Here is a 20,897-nt window from a genome sequence, read left to right as displayed (position 1 = left end):
CAAAACTCTCGACGGTGTACAACACGCGTCGAAGTCGGACGCCGCGGCTTAACATTGGGCGGCTACAAGACGGTAGACTAGCCCAAGAATACGCGCAGCAGTTGGAAGTGGCACTTCCAATGGAAGAGCAACTAGGCGCAGCGTCTCTTGAAGATGGCTGGAGAGATATTCGATCCGCCATTGGTAGCACCGCAACCGCTGCACTTGGCACGGTGCCCCCGGATCAGAGAAACGGCTGGTATGACGGCGAATGTGAGCAGTTAGTGGAAGAGAAGAATGCAGCATGGGCGAGATTGCTACAACACCGCACGAGGGCGAACGAGGCACGATATAAACAGGCGCGGAACAGACAGAACTCGATTTCCCGGAGGAAAAAGCGCCAGCAGGAAGATCGAGACCGTGAAGAGACGGAGCAACTGTACCGCGCTAATAACACACGAAAGTTTTATGAGAAGTTAAACCGTTCACGTAAGGGCCACGTGCCACAGCCTGATATGTGCAAGGACATAAACGGGAACCTTCTTACGAACGAGCGTGAGGTGATCCAAAGGTGGCGGCAGCACTACGAAGAACACCTGAATGGCGATGTGGCAGACGAAGATGGCGGTATGGTGATGGACCTGAGAGAACGCGCGCAGGACATAATTTTACCGGCTCCGGATCTCCAGGAAATCCAGGAGGAGATTGACCGGCTGGAAAACAACAAAACCCCTGGGGTTGACCAACTACCAGGAGAGCTATTTAAACACGGTGGTGAGGCACTGGCTAGAGCGCTGCACTGGGTCATTACCAAGATTTGGGAGGAGGAAGTTTTGCCGCAGGAGTGGATGGAAGGTGTAGTGTGTCCCATATACAAAAAGGGCGATAAGCTAGATTGTAGCAACTACCGCGCAATCACATTTCTGAACGCCGCCTACAAGGTGCTCTCCCAAATTTTATGCCGTCGACTAGCACCAATTGCAAGGGAGTTCGTGGGGCAGTACCAGGCGGGTTTTATGGGCGAACGCTCCACCACGGACCAGGTGTTCGTCATTCGCCAAGTACTGCAGAAATGCCGCGAATACAACGTGCCCACACATCATCTATTCATCGACTTCAAAGCCGCATATGATACAATCGATCGGGACCAGCTATGTCAGCTAATGCACGAACACGGATTTCCGGATAAACTGACACGGTTGATCAAAGCGACGATGGATCGGGTGATGTGCGTAGTTCGAGTTTTAGGGGCATTCTCGAGTCCCTTCGAAACCCGCAGAGGGTTACGGCAAGGTGATGGTCTTTCGTGTCTGCTATTCAACATCGCTTTGGAAGGGGTAATACGAAGAGCAGGGAATAACACGAGTGGTACAATTTTCAATAAGACCGTCCAGCTATTTGGCTTCGCCGACGACATAGATATTATGGCACGTAACTTTGAGAAGATGGAGGAAGCCTACATCAGACTGAAGAGGGAAGCTAAGCGGATCGGACTAGTCATCAACACGTCGAAGACAAAGTACATGATAGGAAGAGGTTCAAGAGACGACAATGTGAGCCACCCACCGCGATTTTGCATCGGTGGTGACGAAATCGAGGTGGTAGAAGAATTTTTGTACTTGGGCTCACTGGTGACTGCCGAAAATGACACCAGCAGATAAATTCGGAGACGCATAGTGGCTGGAAATCGTACGTACTTTGGACTTCGCAAGACGCTCCGATCGAATAGAGTTCGCTGCCGTACCAAACTGACAATCTACAAAACGCTCATAAGACCGGTAGTCCTCTACGGACACGAGACCTGGACGATGCTCGTGGAGGACCAACGCGCACTTGGAGTTTTCGAAAGGAAAGTGCTGCGTACCATCTATGGTGGGGTGCAGATGGCGGACGGTACGTGGAGGAGGCGAATGAACCACGAGTTGCATCAGCTGTTGGGAGAACCATCCATCGTTCACACCGCGAAAATCGGACGACTGCGGAGGGCCGGGCACGTAGCCAGAATGTCGGACAGTAACCTGGTGAAAATGGTTCTCGACAACGATCCGACGGGCACAAGAAGGCGAGGTGCGCAGCGGGCAAGGTGGATCGATCAGGTGGAAGATGACTTGCGGACCCTCCGTAGACTGCGTGGTTGGCGACGTGTAGCCATGGACCGAGCCGAATGGAGAAGCCTCTTATATACCGCACAGGCCTCTTAGGCCTTAGTCTGAATAAATAATAAATAATATCATTAATAACTGTGAAAACGCGAATGGAACACTATACCGTTGAACGACGGTGAATGTGCTTCCTATTACCATTTAAAATTAGTTTTAAATGAATCAACATCATCTACTGCAAATTATCCGTACAGATTTTGACAGTTTGCTTCTACAATAATGATGACTCAGTGTGCATCACAACTCAGCAGGCTGTAACAATAGAGGTGATAAACTATAGTTCATTGCGCGCGGCAAACCTAACCTCACTATTTTGACAGGTACTGGTCCTGTTGTTTACGTTTCGGACTTAGAATTTTTTTTTATCCAAATTAAATCTGCATATTGCACGATGTTGAAGACATTCTGTGCATTCCGCATTCAAATATTGGTAATTATCGATAAGTTTAGGTAATTATCGATCAGAAAATCCAAAAAATCATAGAAGAATCTCAAAATTAAAATAAAGTCTTCTGTAAACAACAGGACCAGTACCTGTCAAAAGTCGTGCGTGATGTCACTGTGCAATGGAGTATAGAGGAAGATTTTCGCTGTCATCACTGGCGAAACATCTTTTGCTGGCAAGGATAGGGCACTAAATGGGCTCGAAGGAAAAATCAGTACGTTTTGACAGATAGGTACCAAACATGTTTGGGGACTATAGCAAAGGGAACCGCAGCGACAATCGTCCTCTATAGTTTATTACCTCTATTGCTGTAACAGATGTTCTGGCAATAGGGTAAGGGAGGTATTGTGGACCACCAGTTCGACGGCTCATATTTTGGACCACTGAGTGCAAATTCCTCTTGGTTGTCCAAAATAAGAGCCCCCGTAAGGGTCGTCCAAAATACATCCTTTACTCTACTGGGTGTCATTTCATGGACAAAAGGACTGTTAAGAGCTGAGCAGAATAGATACGTTTGCATATTATTCTGCTCAGCTCTTTAGTCTTAGTCAGGGTTAGCAGAAATCGCTCTCGATAGATAACGAACAACGATAAGAGAGGCCAAAACCTCTTCGAATCATAACAAGCCATGAAACCAAAACTATCGCACTTATATAAATAGTAGAAAAAACTGATTCGGATAGGCAGCCCCCACCGAGGGGGTGTGATAAAACACGTTTTTCTCGCTCATTTTATGTTGGGGAGCATTTTTTTTTCGCACAGCTGTGTAAAACAAGTGTAAATGCATCATCAGAACCGGTGCCCCCGCAATTGGGGCTTATTAAAAGAAATTTATCATGGAATGTTGCCCCCCGAATCAGTTCATTATCGTAACAGCTACACATGATAAGTGAGAGATTTTCTTATTCTCCTTTGGATTCAAACCCTGTGAATGCTTTTTCCTGATTTTTCGAACAAAAAGGAATGGCCTTCGGTCTCATCGGATTTGAATTGATTTAATTGTTCGTCTTGATCCATATTGAACATTTTTGGGCATTTTAAAATGAATAAATCAAGCATGTTTTATGAAATCTAATCACCATAATATGCAATGCATGCTGGTTTTTCAATTTGTTCAAAAATATAATTGCAAACGTATTTTGTTGGACGGATAATTTGCAGACAACCTGTACAAAGCTCAATCACAGTTTCTCTTATCATGTCGTTAATTTAAATCGTTTATTGATGACATTTACAGCCGGAATCTCGATTCCTCTTATCTTGCTACCGAGTTTGACATTTTTATGGTGCCAGTTTGATTGAATTCAGACAGGCATTATTTGGGATTATTAACATGTCTAGTGATATCTATCTCTTCAGCAGCACATTACAAGAATTCCAGTTTTACAAAGTCCATTCATCAACTAGAAACGTTTACTTTTATACAAAGGCGATGATTCTACTCAAAATCTGGTTTGGACATTATCTTAGATAAGGCATTGATTCGAGAAAGATAACATGTTCGGAATGAATACAGGAACTGGATTCAGTAAGTCAAACTACACAACTGATAATGATGTCTTGATTGCAATCTCATTAGCTGCTAGGTGTTAATTTATACATTTGTTATCAATTTTGAACATCGTACATGAATTCCTCCGCCTGGTAGCTTTTTGGGCCTTTCCAGTGTAGGAGTTCTTAATATGCGGATTACACCAAGGAGACCTAAAAAAGTTGCCATGTAGTAGCGTTATCTTTTCTTGCCCGGCTACATAATTTATGGGGTTTGAAAACATCGGAGCTTATCCAGTGTATTTTTTGGTCGGCCGTACGTTACTCTGTACACCAAGTGAAAGGCTATTGAAGACGTTTTCTGTACAACAATTTGTTTTGTGAAGACATTTGAAGACTTTTCAAAACATTTGTATATTTAACAACTAGTCGACCCGGCAGACGTTGTCCTGCATAGTAGGCGAAAATGCGCGTGCGAAATTTCCATACGAATCTTAATTTTAGTTTTTTACGATTCACTCAACTTTATTAATAATTTTCGCATTACGAAATATCATATAAACCCGTCGGAAACTATAACGAATGTAAATATTGGAGGAATGAATAAAATCCATCCAGCCATTTTTGAGTTATGCGGATACGAACACAGACCATTTCATTTTTATTATATATATATATATATATATATATATATATATATATATATATATATATATATATATATATATATATATATATATATAATAAAAATTATTCGTCGCCATTTTGAATATCGCAATTCTGCGAGCTGTACATATATGCAGCTTATATTGGCAATTCAATCCTACACACCCAAAAAAATCTGCACGTTGTTTCCACCTGAAAAAGTACGTAGATTTTTTCCACCTGAAATTCACGTAACTTTTAGCTGATTTTTTGATAGAATTTTTATTCTACGTGAAAATCAGGTAAGTTCTACCTGTGTTTTGGATAGAATTCACCGGACACGTAAGTTTCACCTGAATTTTTCTTGAGATGGTTTGAGACCCGTCCCCGTTTTGGAAAGGGGGGCTTCCATACAAATGAAGCACACATTTTTTTTTATAACTCGAGAATTAATCAAGCAAATGGAACCAATTTGGGCATGTGGAGGTTTTGCAAGGGAAGATATGTTTCTGTCGTGGTTCGAACCCCCTTCTGATAAGTGGGGCTCCCATACAAATGAAACAGACATTTCTGCATAACTCCAGAACTAATCAGAGAATAAATCAATTTTAGGCGAAACGAAGTTCGTCGGGTCTGCTAGTAGTATAATAAAAGTCCAACCATAAACTGCTAACCGTTCTTCATCAAATTTCAAAAATTTCCTTCGTATGCATTGCTGTGCAATATCAACTTGGGATATAATCTCTCTACTCTACATCATACAACATTTAACCGTCAATAGAGATTAAAAAAGAACTTTTGTCTAAAAAACTGAGTTTGAGATTCTGATATCTTTACCTTGGGGTAATATTTCAAGATATTCATCTATAAGTTTTGATATGAATTTGAATATCAAATCTGTGTTAGTCTTTCCATAATTACTATGCATTGGGTGGCGTTTTTGATGTGACGTCAACAACACACAGCAGCAGTTGGAGACCAAGGTTATTATTTATTTTCTCTGACTAAGACTCAGACTTAGTCCGGGTTTGGGGTATGAGCATGAAGATCCGGGTTGGGATATCATAAAAAATAAGAAACTTGGGTATAACATGTTAAATCGTGAAGCGAGAAGTTTTCCACTGGTCCATTGAGTGTTGTCCGTTGTTTCATGCTAGATGTTAAGTGTTCAGTCTGTGCGACCTCTGGTCGAAGACGGTGATTCTGTCTTTTTAAAAAAATAGGCATAATTCTTGCTTAACAATCGATAAGGGTCTAGAAATAAAAAGTAAAATCCGATTATGCCATCTGGGATAGTATCCTCTAATAGGGTAAAGTGCCCAATAGTGGACCCCCAACCAATAGTGGACCCTCCAGCCATTTTTGCATTATTACAGCACATTGTAAACATTTTGCTATGAAATTCCATCGGGAGAACCTACCTCACAGTCCTATGATTTGATTACATGCATTGGAAATGCTATGGAAAGTAAAATTAGATGAATAACATAAAAACCATATGGAGTGTCGACTATAGGGAAGCAAATTCCTATTATGGACCCCAGGGGGTCTACTATAGGGCGAATTCAGTCAGACTTTAAAATGTTAATTTCAACGAATAACGTCGGGTATTTGAGTGTTTCATGTATGTATCGTGAAGAGGAGATGCAGAGCTTGATATTAGATATCACGCAAAATTAATATTTTGAAAATTTCCACTCCTTATGCCAGGAAGAGCAAAATTTCGCTACTAGGGGGTCCACTATTGGGCATTTTACCCTAGCTACAAATCGTATAAAAATTTGCCGTGTTTTCGATTAAATTAGTTAGGAAAAAACTATTTTCGATTAGGCCTACACACTTAAAATAAATCGCCGAATTCGGTAAAATTTTACCGAAATCTCAACAGCAGAACTGTTCGGTAAATAATTTAACTGATTTTCGGTGATTTTGACAGTTGAGCAATGGAAAAAATTACAAAAAATCTGTAAAATAAATTACCGAACAGTTCTGCTGTTGAGATTTCGGTAAAATTTACCGAATACGGTGAAATGAGTTAAGTGTGTATAACATGTTATTTTCAAAATATGTGTTGGTACACCCTAAAAACCACCAAGCCACTCATTTTTTTCTGTCAGAAATAAGCCTCCTCCAACTTCGGGGCCGATAACGGGACTTTTTTTTCCAAACCGTCATCGGCCCGAGCTTAGGGAGAAAAATTCTCTCTCTCAAAAAGCCTAATTCCCAGGGTATTGACATTCTATTGTTTAGCCCATCGCCAGATCGTAGCCAGGATGTCCCGGGCAATATTTTTTTTCATTCTGTATTTCAATGATGACAGCGTCTATGTCTATTGATGATGATGACACCACGCTTGTCACTGGCTCGCTATTTCCATGTTTACATTTAAAAATGCCATAAACAAGATCTATAAATGTCAAGGAAACAGACTTATCAAGAAGACCTATTCCGGAGAAAAAAAAATGTCTATGCAATTAAGGTTATGGATAAATAAACAGTGTTGATTATGTGCTTTTAGAAGTTTTTGCGGCTCGAAATATCATAAGCCTGCGAATTGGAAATTGAAACTGTGTTGATTTTTTTCGAGCGGCATTTTCTCAATGCTTGCATTAATCATGTAGACCCTTTTCACATGTCAAGCGAGAATTCTGCTTCAACTTTAAATTCATCTATTGGATCAAATTCTCCTTGTTCTGAGTGAAAGTTTGTTCATCTTTTGTGTTGGACGCAGAACGATCACTCGGTTATTGAAATGTCCGGTTCTGCTGCGCTGGGGATCATCAGTGCAAGTTTTTTGTGTTTTGTGTTAGAACACAGAATAATCGCGGAATCCGGGATTGTGCTATAGAGAGTGCCTGTTAGAAATAATGTGTTCAGCTTTATGTGGTTGGAAAATGAGTTAATTAGTGCGTGTTTGTATTTCAAGAAGTCCACAGAACGGCACGGCAAATGCTGGGTAAAGCGTACCATTGGTACTTCGCGTACCTGAAGGAATAAAATAGACCCCATCTCGCGGTCCTTAGCCTCTTACCCAGCAACTCCTATCCCTACCTCCCCGCGGTGCTGGCCGGGATACGAGCAACCTTAGGGAAGATCGGGTAACCAACCCCGGTGGGAACTATGGTCGTATGCTGACAGGGAAGGGGGGGTTTGCTCCTCTTCGGAGGTGCAAATCTTATTGAGCGTCTGTCTCCATGTCAGGATCGGCTCACAACAGCGTCTGTTCTCCATGTTAGGGGCGGCTGATCATCGTCCGAGTGCCAGCGAGGGACTCTAAGTGAAACTGTGCACCATGGTCCACCGGAAATAAGGAGGAATGGTCCTCCGGAAATTTAGGGGGTTTGGTGTCAGGCCCTGCAAGCCAGCCTTTAAAAAATCATAAGCAACGAACAATCAACAAGAGAGTACGGACCGGAACCATCGGCGAAGACCACTGCGACGAAAAGGGACTAGCGATTGGAAACTCGGTTCGTGGAACTGCAAATCTCTCAACTTCATCGGGAGCACACGCATACTCGCCGATGTGCTCAAGGACCGTGGATTCGGCATCGTAGCACTGCAGGAGGTTTGTTGGAAGGGATCAATGGTGCGAACGTTTAGAGGTAATCATACCATCTACCAGAGCTGCGGCAACACACACGAGCTGGGAACAGCTTTCATAGTGATGGGCGATATGCAAAGGCGCGTGATCGGGTGGTGGCCGATCAATGAAAGAATGTGCAGGTTGAGGATCAAAGGCCGGTTCTTCAACTTCAGCATAATCAACGTCCATAGCCCACACTCCGGAAGCACTGATGATGATAAGGACGCATTCTACGCGCAGCTGGAACGTGAGTACGACAGCTGCCCAAGCCACGACGTCAAAATCATCATAGGAGATTTGAACGCTCAGGTTGGCCAAGAGGAGGAGTTTAGACCGACTATTGGAAAGTTCAGCGCTCACCGGCTGACGAACGAAAACGGCCTACGACTAATTGATTTCGCCGCCTCCAAGAATATGGCCATTCGTAGCACCTACTTCCAACACAGCCTCCCGTATCGGTACACCTGGAGATCACCACTGCAGACAGAATCACAAATCGACCACGTTCTGATTGATGGACGGCACTTCTCCGACATTATCGACGTCAGGACATATCGTGGCGCTAACATCGACTCGGACCACTATCTGGTGATGGTTAAACTGCGCCCAAAACTATCCGTCATCAACAATGTTCGGTACCGACGACCGCCGCGGTACGACCTAGAGCGACTGAAGCAACCTGATGTCGCCACTGCATACGCGCAGCATCTCGAGGCAGCGTTGCCGGAAGAGGGTGAGCTCGATGGGGCCCTCTTGAGGACTGCTGGAGTACAGTTAAAGCAGCCATTAACGACGCAGCGGAGAACAACGTCGGGTATATGGGTCGAAGTCGACGGAACGATTGGTTCGACGAAGAGTGCAGACAGATTCTGGAGGAGAAGGACGCAGCGCGGGCGGTCGCGCTGCAGCAAGGTACCCGGCAGAACGTGGAACGTTATAGACGGAAGCGCAGACAGCAGACCCGCCTTTTCAGGAGAAGAAACGCCGCCTGGAAGAAGCGGAGTGCGAGGAGATGGAACAGCTGTGCCGTTCTCAAGATACACGCAAGTTCTATCAGAAGCTCAACGCATCCCGCAAAGGCTTCGTGCCGCGAGCCGAAATGTGCCGGGATAAGGATGGGAGCATCTTGACGGACGAACGTGTGGTGATCGAAAGGTGGAAGCAGCACTACGAGGAACATCTGAATGGCGCTGAGAGTACAGGCAGTGAAAGTCAAGGCAGCGGAGGAGATGACTACGTCAGTTCAGCGGACGATGGAAGCCAACCAGCCCCCACCTTGAGGGAAGTTAAGGATGCCATTCAACAGCTAAAGACCAATAAAGCAGCTGGTAAGGATGGTATCGGAGCTGAGCTCATCAAGATGGGCCCGGAAAAGCTGGCCACTTGCCTGCACAAACTGATAGTCAGAATCTGGGAAACCGAACAGCTACCGGAGGAGTGGAAGGAAGGGTTATATGCCCCATCTACAAGAAAGGCGACAAACTGGAGTGTGAGAACTTTCGAGCGATCACCATCCTTAATGCCGCCTACAAAGTGATATCCCAGATCATCTTCCGTCGTCTGTCACCATTAGTGAACGAGTTCGTGGGAAGTTATCAAGCCGGCTTTGTTGACGGCCGCTCGACAACGGACCAGATCTTTACTCTACGGCAAATCCTTCAAAAATGCCGTGAATACCAGGTCCCAACGCACCATCTGTTCGTTGATTTCAAGGCGGCATACGACAGTATAGACCGCGTAGAGCTATGGAAAATTATGGACGAGAACAGCTTCCCTGGGAAGCTTACCAGACTGATCAAAGCAACGGTGGATGGTGTGCAAAACTGTGTGAAGATTTCGGGCGAACACTCCAGTTCGTTCGAATCGCGCCGGGGACTAAGACAAGGTGATGGACTTTCGTGCCTGTTGTTCAACATTGCGCTAGAAGGTGTCATGCGGAGAGCCGGGTGTAACAGCCGGGTACGATTTTCAACAGATCCAGTCAATTTATTTGCTTCGCGGATGACATGGACATTGTCGGCCGAACATTTGCAAAGGTGGCAGAACTGTACACCCGCCTGAAACGTGAAGCAACAAAAGTTGGACTGGTGGTGAATGCGTCAAAGACAAAGTACATGCTTGTGGGCGGAACCGAGCGCGACAAGGCCCGCCTGGGAAGCAGTGTTACGATAGACGGGGATACCTTCGAGGTGGTCGAGGAATTCGTCTACCTCGGATCCTTGCTAACGGCTGACAACAACGTTAGTCGTGAAATACGAAGGCGCATCATCTGTGGAAGTCGGGCCTACTACGGGCTCCAGAAGAAACTGCGGTCGAAAAAGATTCGCCACCGCACCAAATGTGTCATGTACAAGACGTTAATAAGACCGGTAGTCCTCTACGGACATGAAACATGGACAATGCTCGAGGAGGACTTGCAAGCACTCGGAGTATTCGAGAGGGTGCTTAGGACCATCTTTGGCGGTGTGCAAGAAGACGGTGTGTGGCGGCGAAGAATGAACCATGAGCTCGCCCAACTCTACGGCGAACCCAGTATCCAGAAGGTAGCTAAAGCCGGAAGGGTACGATGGGCAGGACATGTTGCAAGAATGCCGGACAGCAACCCTGCAAAGATGGTGTTCGCTTCCGATCCGGCAGGTACGAGACGGCGTGGAGCGCAGCGAGCGAGATGGGCAGACCAGGTGCAGAACGACTTGGCGAGCGTGGGGCGTATCCGAGGATGGAGAGATGCGGCCTCGAACCGTGCATTGTGGCGTCAAATTGTTGATTCAGTGTTATCTGTTTAGATGTTAACTAAATAAATGAAATGAATGAAATGAAAGTCCACAGAACGATCGCGTGATCATTTGGAATAATTTGTTCTGCTTTGTGCGGCCGTGAAATTAAACTAGTGCGCGTATGGTCGCATTTTAGGTTACACGCCGGTTTTATAGCTAGAAAGGTGAGTATAGTATTTTCAATGCGCGTATTTATATCCTATCCCATCGCATCGCTTACCGGAATAAATCCAGATAGAATATCCTTTATAACTAACATAATATCCTATCTCAAGACAACCGTGGAGAATGGAGATACAGAGGTATACTCTGTCTGTAGTAGCAACAAGAGGTGAACTAACAATCCTTCCCTTCCTATTTGACCATGAGGACGTGGTAAACACGACGACGACGGACGGACGGACGAAATTTGTAAACAAGCATTGGACTGGAACCCAGCGGGACATCGCAGCAGAGGCAGGCGCAGAGGCTCTTGACGGCGAAGCCTCAATAAAGAAATAAAAGAAGTCGACCGAAATCTAACCTGGCAACAGGTTAAAGCGTTAGCTGGGCAACGCTCAGGATAGAGATCTTTCAAATCGGCCCTTTGCACCACAAGAGGTGTACAGGATTCATAAGTAAGTATAAAAAAGTACCCTATGCAGAGGTTCTTAGGACACAATATGGTGAACATACATACACCATATTGCATAGGGCCAACATAAAAGATCTCCATCCTGGGCTGCTACTCGCTTTAGTCTTGACCTGGGCCCAGGTCAGATGTCCTGCCGGATTGCAGTCCAGAGCTTGCTTGTAGATTTTGTCTCCGCTCTCTATAAATGTGTAATCAGCTCAATTAATAAAACAATTTGAAATGCCGAACCGCGAATCGAACCCAGCCACCTTTAGCATGGTATTGATTTGTAGCCGCACATCTAACTGCAAGGCTAACGAAGGCCCTTTAATTGTATACCTTCGTATAAAGCACATGTGAAAATTGGACAAATCAAGCATCCGAAAGATATTCAATTTGCAAAAAGAGCTAATCGCGGTGAAGGTTTGTACTCGGATTCTGATGGGTTTTCCGCAAACGTGACCTTTAAGTGGTCTTGTTATGTAGGGGTTATCACGCCTATCTAGAGAGTAGGAGGTTGAGGGTTCGAGTCCCTCCAAGATACGTGGATTCTTTTTCGCAAATTTCATATCAATTTGTCCATTTCGAAACATGCGCTGTGCATATGCACGGCCAAGATATTTAACAATCTACATGTTCTGCATTTGAACCTCGTTTCCTTCAGTATGTTCTTATTCTATAGTCTAAATTATAAACAGTGGAATGCCACAATGTTAAGAATAATACCACAGACAAACAGACATAAAACTTGTATACTTTTCATCGTGCACCTGTTTAACACATCATTTGAATATCCCTTAGGTAGCCAAATAAGCCGGTAGCCGGTGGCGTTCCCATCTTTTTATTCACATTTAACGATTGCTCATGTATGCCGTCACGTTTCAAACACAGTAAAACCACAAATAGTGTTAGTGATTTTTGAATGATGATATTTTTCGCGAAATGTTCAAAGAGTTATGTTCGTTTGCTTGTGATGATACATTTACATTTTAATCGTAATCTAAGACAGTTGCGTCCGGCTCAATTTCATTCATTCAGTTTTGCTATCAAGCCTGGTCACTGTTGAAATACTTTTTGTACGAGAAAGGCAAAACGTAAACACATCGAATAATCAACACATTTGTGATACGATCTTTTATTTTGGAGTATTCTTTAAGAGATTTATGGACTTTACTCTGGGACAGTTAGCCTATAGGTCTACAGTTATACAATACCAAAGTGCAAGCCCCAAAGGTTTCGAACGAGACAGACTGTCAGAAGACCTTAAGCGCTAGGTATTTATTTCTAATTAAATTTAATGTCACGCAATGTACAGCAAAAAAGGAACGGAAGTTTACACCATCCAACCAAATGCCCACCTTTAATATTCAAGCGTGATGTTCTGACACTTGCGTTCTTCTTTGGGGGGAGGGGGGCGCTAAAAATAAGATTCTTGGTATTTGACGGCATCAGAAGCACCGGAGCTTCAAGGTCGTAGCATTGAACCAAGCGTACCTATTAGATAGGTAGCTTATAAACACCGACATGTGGAATGAAGTAAAAGAAAGTGATGCTTACGTCAATCGTGTCTATACCTTTCAGTATGTCAATCACATGTTTAGCGATAAATGATAACGCTGAGCAAATGGCTAAGAACTTAGATCAATCAACCTAAAGGTGTTTGTAACTTTTTTGTGCTGAGCCAAAAGGGTCAAAGATGTTCGTACAAGGTTGCTCTCAAAAATCGGTAATGAAAAAATTTATTGATAGTAACACGCCTGCATAACGCATGAAAGTTAAATGATAGACACTTCCAAAGAATTTATCTGATATGTAATGCATGTTAGTATTGGAACATACACCTTATAAAAATCAATTAATTCATTTTGATTATTTCTGACTTTTTAACGAAGAAATTAATTCAAGTATTTATCAATCACTGTGAAAAATCAGTGGTTCGATTAAAGGGCTTTGGTGTCAGGCCCTGCAAGTCAGCCTTATAAAAGGCAACGAACAATCAACAAGTAAATATGGACCGTAACATTCACCTTAGACCCCTATTAAATTATTCTAATCTGTATCGCCTTTAATTATACTATAATCGTAAACGCCTTAGGCTAGTTGAACCTACCAATAATTTTCCATCCCAAACTGCTCAATATGAATATTCCAAATGTGAAGGCAAGGGAATTGAAACTAGATCTAAAACTTTAAAGAGGCCAATAAATCGTTCAAGGACACGATCGAACAATCTATAGGTGTATATTTTTAAAATCCAAATACAAGGTAATGAAATCCTAAAGGAGAAGCCATTCGAAAAACCAAATTACATTTATTGGAGTGATTGGATGAAATAGTTCGGTATCGAAGATTGTCTATTTTGATATAGGAAAAATGCAACCCTGAAAAAAAACATATCGATCAGTTTCAACAGTAAAGAAGCATAAGGGATATATTTCCTGTTAGAGCAAATAAAAGCCTAGGAGACTGCTTTATTTTCGGAAGTATGCGAGAAATTGGCCAAATTGGCAACATTGCCAAAACTACATTTACTGATGATGATAGTCAGTTCTATAAATCAGTTGTGAGTGCCTTATTGCTAGTATTCCTGAATTTGTTAATTTAAATGTAATTCTTTACTATCTCAGTTAGACGCTAAATTCTTAATTGTTGAACATGAAAGGTGCTAGTAAAAAATAGTTAGATAAATATCGAGGTAAGACTACATGATGACAGAATTTTCGAAAAAATCCAAAATGTAAGACCCTAAATCACGTTAACAGGTTTCCCATTAGCGTGAGTGCTCGGTCGGAGACCATTGCCTCTAGGGAAGAGAGTGGGAAAGGCTAGTCGTCGTTGAAATGTGTAAGCCGTCTGTGAATCACTCTCGTGAAATCGTTTGGGAAATCGGTAACCCGTATTCTTCTACGGAAAACTTGAAAGCTTAAAGTTAGGCTCGATCGGCGGCTGATTCAAACCTCTCGTCAACGAACCAAGAGTAATCGAGTCGTGCACGTGTAGCGCATGCAAAACTTCCTAGCCAGAACCTCAACTAACCTCGGGTGTCACATCGTCGCCCGTCTCGCTGTAGATGAAACCTCACCGAATGCATCGGCGTGGCGTTAAATGTAAATGGTATCGGAAACCAGGTCAGTGATCGCTGTCAAACAGAAAATGAGCTGAATAGTGCATTAAGTTAGGCTGAAACAAATTCCGAGTCAAGTATTGAATGAACCCGTGAAGTAAGCTCAATGTGAAGACGCGAATCAATTGAAGCCTTGTTATTTTATATTGTTTGAAATAAGTTTTATAATCCTATACGAGTAGTTAGCGTTAGTAAGAATTTGGAATAAAGGTTTTCGAAAATGAGCTTGAAAGATATTTTCAGTGAGCAGTTCTATGGAATCGGTAAGAACACGTTTCGATTGACTCGCCCACAGATTGTGAGTTTCAGGCCGGGCATCCCTGAAAAAAATCTCTGCCAATGATATCCATTAGGAGTGGCGCGGAAGTTGTTTGCAGGTTGAAAAAGAAAATTTTCGCTCCATTTTTTAGAGACTTAGCAATGCGGCGGACTGAGCGCCGTTGGTAAAAAGGTGAGCGTTACAAAATAATGGAAACTAAGAGAGCAACCCTGACAGAAATTAAGGATGCCATCCAAGGGTCTCCTCTTGAAAAAAAATTAAAATCGATTTTTTTTAACTGTTGCAATGCATTCAAATCAACGTAAATAAATGTGAATCTATCTCCCTAAAGTGCAATTTTACAAAGTTCTAGGATCCCTTATTTATTTATTTATTCAGACTAAGGCCGAAGTGGCCTGTGCGGTATATAAGAGTCTCCTCCATTCGGCTCGGTCCATGGCTACACGTCGCCAACCACGCAGTCTACGGAGGGTTCGCAAGTCATCTTCCACCTGATCGATCCACCTTGCCCGCTGCGCACCTCGCCTTCTTGTGCCCGTCGGATCGTTGTCGAGAACCATTTTCACCGGGTTACTGTCCGACATTCTGGCTACGTGCCCGGCCCATCGCAGTCGTCCGATTTTCACGGTATGAACGATGGATGGTTCTCCCAACAGCTGATGCAATTCGTGGTTCATTCGCCTCCTCCACGTACCGTCCGCCATCTGCACCCCACCATAGATGGTACGCAGCACTTTCCTTTCGAAAACTCCAAGTGCGCGTTGGTCCTCCACGAGCATCGTCCAGGTCTCGTGTCCGTAGAGGACTACCGGTCTAATGAGCGTTTTGTAGATTGTCAGTTTGGTACGGCGGCGAACTCTATTCGATCGGAGCGTCTTGCGGAGTCCAAAGTACGTACGATTTCCAGCCACTATGCGTCTCCGAATTTCTCTGCTGGTGTCATTTTCGGCAGTCACCAGTGAGCCCAAGTACACAAATTCTTCTACCACCTCGATTTCGTCACCACCGATGCAAACTCGTGGTGGGTGGCTCACATTGTCTTCTCTTGAACCTCTTCCTATCATGTACTTCGTCTTCGACGTGTTGATGACTAGTCCGATCCGCTTAGCTTCCCTCTTCAGTCTGATGTAGGCTTCCTCCATCTTCTCAAAGTTACGTGCCATAATATCTATGTCGTCGGCGAAACCAAATAGCTGGACGGACTTATTGAAAATTGTACCACTCGTGTTAATCCCTGCTCTTCGTATTACCCCTTCCAAAGCGATGTTGAATAGCAAACACGAAAGACCATCACTTTGCCGTAACCCTCTGCGGGTTTCGAAGGGACTCGAGAATGCCCCTGAAACTCGAACTACGCACATCACCCGATCCATCGTCGCCTTGATCAACCGTATCAGTTTATCCGGAAAACCGTGTTCGTGCATTAGCTGCCATAGCTGGTCCCGATCGATTGTATCATATGCGGCTTTGAAGTCGATGAATAGATGATGTGTGGGCACGTTGTATTCGCGGCATTTCTACAGTACTTGGCGAATGGCGAACACCTGGTCCGTGGTGGAGCGTTCGCCCATAAAACCCGCCTGGTACTGCCCCACGAACTCCCTTGCAGTTGGTGCTAGTCGACGGCATAAAATTTGGGAGAGTACCTTGTAGGCGGCGTTCAGCAATGTGATTGCGCGGTAGTTGCTACAATCCAGCTTATCGCCCTTTTTGTAGATGGGACACACGACACCTTCCATCCACTCCTGCGGCAAAACTTCCTCCTCCCAAATCTTGGTAATGACCCAGTGCAGCGCTCTAGCCAGTGCCTCACCACCGTGTTTAAATAGCTCTCCTGGTAGTTGGTCAACCCCAGGGGCTTTGTTGTTCTTCAGCCGGCCAATCTCCTCCTGGATTTCCTGGAGATCCGGAGCCGGTAAAATTATGTCCTGCGCGCGTTCTCTCAGGTCCATCACCATACCGCCATCTTCGTCTGCCACATCGCCATTCAGGTGTTCTTCGTAGTGCTGCCGCCACCTTTGGATCACCTCACGCTCGTTCGTAAGAAGGTTCCCGTTTATGTCCTTACACATATCAGGCTGTGGCACGTGGCCCTTACGTGAACGGTTTAACTTCTCATAGAACTTTCGTGTGTTATTAGCGCGGTACAGTTGCTCCGTTTCTTTACGGTCTCGATCTTCCTGCTGGCGCATTGGCGCATCTTACCCAGCACTATGAAGTCGGTTCCCAGCTCGTTGGTGGTGCCACAGCTTTGGTAGAAGGTAGCCGCTCGATGCCCGCTTTTCCACACTTTCTGTCCTGTCCAGCAAATCTCCTGCAGCGCCACGACGTCGAAGTTGCGGGGATGTAATTCATCGTAGATCATCCTGTCGCAACCTGCGAAACCTAGCGACTTGCAATTCCATGTTCCAAGCTTCCAATCGTGATCCTGTATTCGTCGCCTAGGTCTTTGCCGATTATATCGAGTCGCATTATCTCTTATATTGTTCGTAATGATTGGTTTTCTAGGCGGCTTATTGGGCCTGCGCAAACCTCCTGTCTCGTCGGAGGGCCGTCGTGTCAGGGCTGTTTAGCGTCCCACCTAACACCAGGACTTGGGCTTGTGCGCTTTGAGCGGCACACGGTCGCTTTGGTGGGGCCTACTTGCGGATACATGCAGCTTTTTATAGAGGTTTAACAGGGCCCACTGTCAAACCCCACCACATCCTAGGCAAGCCCCACAACTCGCAGATGGCCTGGGGAGGGATCGTCAAGCCCTTGGACATAGTCCCTGCTGCCCGAAGGATCCCTTACTGTACTATGAATTGTTTTTCACTAATATTTATACTTTCGAAACAAAAAACTTTTTACTACGAGTTGAAATGTGATGAGATAAAAAGAATTTTGATTATTGAGCGCTAGAAGGTTTAAAGACAAAAACTGCGCTAGTTCATTCCTGTATACATTTGAACAACAGCCATGGACCATGGTTTAGAGTTTTCCTTTGAACTAAAAGTCTAGAGTGAGAATGGCTTCCACACTCTATATCATGCATATCATATGCGCATAGACGACTAAACCCACGGCCATGAAGCCCACTGATTTGTTTGATGTCTGAGGTCAAAGCTCAACTCTTTCAAATGAGCTATGAAGATCTGAAAACGTACTTAAAAGTACAGAGAGTAACTCCAGACTTATGATGCATGTGAGTACACTTGATAAGATTTGAATCTGTGCCACACACCAGCATCTCATATGCCTCAAAAATTCCTCGAGTTTGTTTTTTTTTGACTCGTAAAGGGTCTTCGGAAAAAAGCTTAGGTGAATTTATGTTCTTCGCTCAGAACCATACATATGCTATGCATACTCATATATAAACAATAAATTTCAAACGCTCTTCAAGAGATTCGGTTTTTGGCAAGTGAGTGAAACGATGCGATTTTGCATTAAAAACATGATGATTCCCTTTAAAATCGCAGTTTGCTCGAGCATGAGAGATCTATAATTGGGATTTTGGAATGGTTTTATCAACAATGATAAGGTAAGGGCACGATCATGCCTGTAACAACTTTCGCTTAGCAAATTGTCTTTGAAATATCAAAGCTTTGATAACTTAAAAAGACATAAAAAAAACTTAATTATAACTTAAGAAAATTACTTCATGACACAAAATAAACATACAACCTCATCTTATTGCAGTTGTAAAACTCGTTTTAACCGTAACACTTTTTGCGTTCTAGTTCTGATGTTCTATAGAATAAAACACGTAACCGGTTCATCCACTGCCATCGTTGTAATTAGCATCGGCGTTAAGATCAAGCGTATGTTATAACGTATCCACTACTGTTTTGTTGCTATGCCGTAATGTTTGACAAACCACGCGGTTTGTTGGCCAATAAACTGTGATATTTTTAAGCAAACGACACTCGGCCGTTGTTCCTCTCAAACCCCTCTGTTCTAATTATTGCGACAGGAAAGGTGGCAGAAGCTAATTAATCATCAACAAATCGTGGTGAAAATGAATGCAGTTTTTACATTTCTCTGCCTGACAATCCCAAATCCGAATGCTCTATATTTAGAAACAGTGAGACAAAGTATAACATGTGCTGTTCCGAGGAATGATATCCGGTAAACTATTTTGTCGAACGTAACATATAATACTGTGTATAGATCTATGTGTGCCGCTGATTAGTGTACAGGCCTTTCTTACCATAGAAACACCAAATATCCCGAAGAACTCTACGAGCACCTTGTGATGATGCGTATTTTTCGCATGTTCGCTTGAGGTCTTGTTAGTTAAGCTGCGTTAGTTAAGCTGCAAAGCAAACCGTGATCCGGAAATTATCGCGTCGGATTTTGTTATTGATAGATATAAGAGGGGTATAATTGCGCTAGTCACATGAAATTCGAAAGCAAAAATGATAAATAAGACAATATGATAATCTACCCAACTAAGATTATATACAAACAACCATTCTTACATAAACATATAAATGGTATAAATGAATGCACTCAGGCATTATGTATTATAATATTTCTAGATGAATTAATGCATGGGCTATTTTGAATGCAACAGCATAAGTACAAATATAAGTGTAGCAAAAATGGCCGTCAGTATTAAATTATTATTCTCAAAATAAAATAATTAGGACCAGATTTTTTTTAATTCACAGTATTAAAATCGATTCAATCAGGCGAACTGTTCTCTCCGCACTAGTGTATAGAAAGTGATTTTTTCTCAAGTTCAAAGTTTTCACGTTTTCTACCCATTCTGCGTCCGTGTAATTGGTCCGGGAAGCAGCGTCGTCGCTCACGGCACAACTGTTTTAAGACTGATCCGGCAAGAATCATCACCGGGAGCCATCGAAAACCCATCGCGCCGAAATAATGATCACCATTATTGTGTTCATCCATCACATTTGGACCATTTGGTAGTATATATACATACTTTCTGGGTGGTGGGTATTTAAAACAGTAGTTGTAGTACCCAAACCGATGTTTATAAATCAGAAAATAAAGAAGTTTTATTTTGGCCCAAAGGTAAACCACGAATTGAAAAAGATCTGACAAAATAGTTTCGGGACAGTAATGAGATGAATTCACCCAGTAGAAACAAGATCCATCATAAGTGCGATTTAACAAATCCGCGATCGTATGCCGTGCAGATGTGGACGTTCTCAGAAAATCGAGACGAAGTGAATCGAAAGGGTCCAACACAGTTTCGTTCGATGTCGCCATCAGATTATTGATCCATTAAGATTACCTCAGTACGAAGAGCAATGCCAATCAATTATTCTCGAAACCCTTTGATAGTGTTGCGCGTATTTGCGAAGTTTGCCATATTTTATACGATTGACAATATTTTCTTCTTTGTACACTTGATACAGCACGTGATTCATGCATTACGTCTTTTCACTTCACGGGAAACGTCATTGTCACATGTCACAAGCATTCCAAGGTAAACATAATCTTCAACAACTTCAAACACATTCACATCAAGCACTATCTCAGCACCAACACTACTAGTTCTACTTCTATCTCTACCCGTAACCATGTACTTTGTCTTTTTTTGGTTTTTGTGGTTTATGCTAAAACGTAAAAACAGCACGACGCTAATACAGGGTGTTCAATAAGTTCGAATACACTTTCAAAAACCCAGATTAATCCACCTAGCGTTGGTGGTGCCTTTCTCGCATTTAGTTAAGACACCAACCTTATGCGGGGTTTAAATGGTCCGATGTACCATTTTCTTCATAACTTTTAAACGCAATGACCGATCGTTATAAAATTCAATAGTGATCAACAAGGCTTTGTCCCCT

At 43.3% G+C, this 20,897-nt stretch overlaps 1 protein-coding gene across 8 annotated transcripts in view; it reads right to left on the bottom strand.

Moving 5' to 3' along the window:
- The window catches only part of LOC134210894 (monocyte to macrophage differentiation factor), a 36,620-nt gene that overhangs the window by 3,414 nt on the left and 12,309 nt on the right, over window positions 1-20,897 (bottom strand). The window lies entirely within an intron of this gene.

Source organism: Armigeres subalbatus, chromosome 2, assembly GCF_024139115.2.
Source record: "Armigeres subalbatus isolate Guangzhou_Male chromosome 2, GZ_Asu_2, whole genome shotgun sequence".
Classification (NCBI taxonomy): Eukaryota; Metazoa; Arthropoda; class Insecta; order Diptera; family Culicidae; genus Armigeres; species Armigeres subalbatus.
This window is presented reverse-complemented; position numbering and strand designations above follow the sequence as displayed.